This window comes from Hippopotamus amphibius, chromosome 3 (assembly GCF_030028045.1).
Source record: "Hippopotamus amphibius kiboko isolate mHipAmp2 chromosome 3, mHipAmp2.hap2, whole genome shotgun sequence".
Lineage (NCBI taxonomy): Eukaryota > Metazoa > Chordata > Mammalia > Artiodactyla > Hippopotamidae > Hippopotamus > Hippopotamus amphibius.
Window position 1 is genome coordinate 178,394,892 of NC_080188.1, and position 995 is coordinate 178,395,886.

Below are 995 nucleotides of genomic sequence, written 5' to 3' on the forward strand. Positions count from 1 at the left end.
GGCTCCCACGGTTAGTGGGGGTAGAGGGCACATCCACGCGCGCAGTCTGTGCGCCCCCCTGACGCTCCCGCCACCCCCAGTCCTACTCAAGACAGTGCCATATCTGTCCCCGAACTGGTTTCGGCCCGGAGAGCCACTCCACCACTTTCTGGCAGTCACCTCTCTTTAACCCTTTTGCTGCACGGGCCTCCGGGGAGCTGGTTTCTTACTTTAGACAGGTCCCTTTTCCTGCGAACTCTAGCAGCGGAGGTGTTGGGAGAAAAGAAAAGAGAAGGCAGGGCAGAAGGACCACCGTGCTCATAGGACAGAAAGGATCTGTCTTTTCCTGGGTTCTCCAGACAAACCCGGAGGCTTCCTTCCTCAAATCACGCCAGCTCCCAGCTGGCCCTCGCTGACTGCAATGTATCAAACTGTTCTGCTTTTAGCTTGAGGTTTGGCGTGTAGTGGAAGGAGCGCGGCACTGGGAGTCAGAGAGCATGGGGTCGAGTTCCTCTTTTGCCAGCTTCTGGCTGTGCCTTAGGACTTCCACTCCAGGTCTTCGGGCCTGGGCTTCCTCCTCGGTACCAAGGGAAGAGGAAAGGAAGGAAATGCGGGCCTGGATGATCTCAAGGAATATTCTGGGAGTCTACAGAGGTTGCAGCTCTGTCCCCCTTTCGGGGCCCTGGACGCCCGCAGCCCTCGTAGGCGGGCCCTCCCCCCTGGGATCCAGCGTGCCCCACCCACCCAGCATTCGCGTCCTGGCCTCCTGACCCTCAAACCCATGGGTCTCCTATATTCTTCTTCGTCAAACGGACACTTTCCCCGGTGGCCGCAGCCGCAGGGTCTCCGGGGCGCGTCGGAGGAGGCTCGGAGTGGGAGCAGGAGGTCCACTCGCCAGAGGGAGCGAAGAGGTTACCTGGGCTGCGGGGCGGGGCCAGGGCTTGTCCGATGGGCGGGGCCTGCCCGGGGGCGGGGCCGGCGGGGTCTCCCGGAGCCCGGTGTGGGCTGCCGCTTCT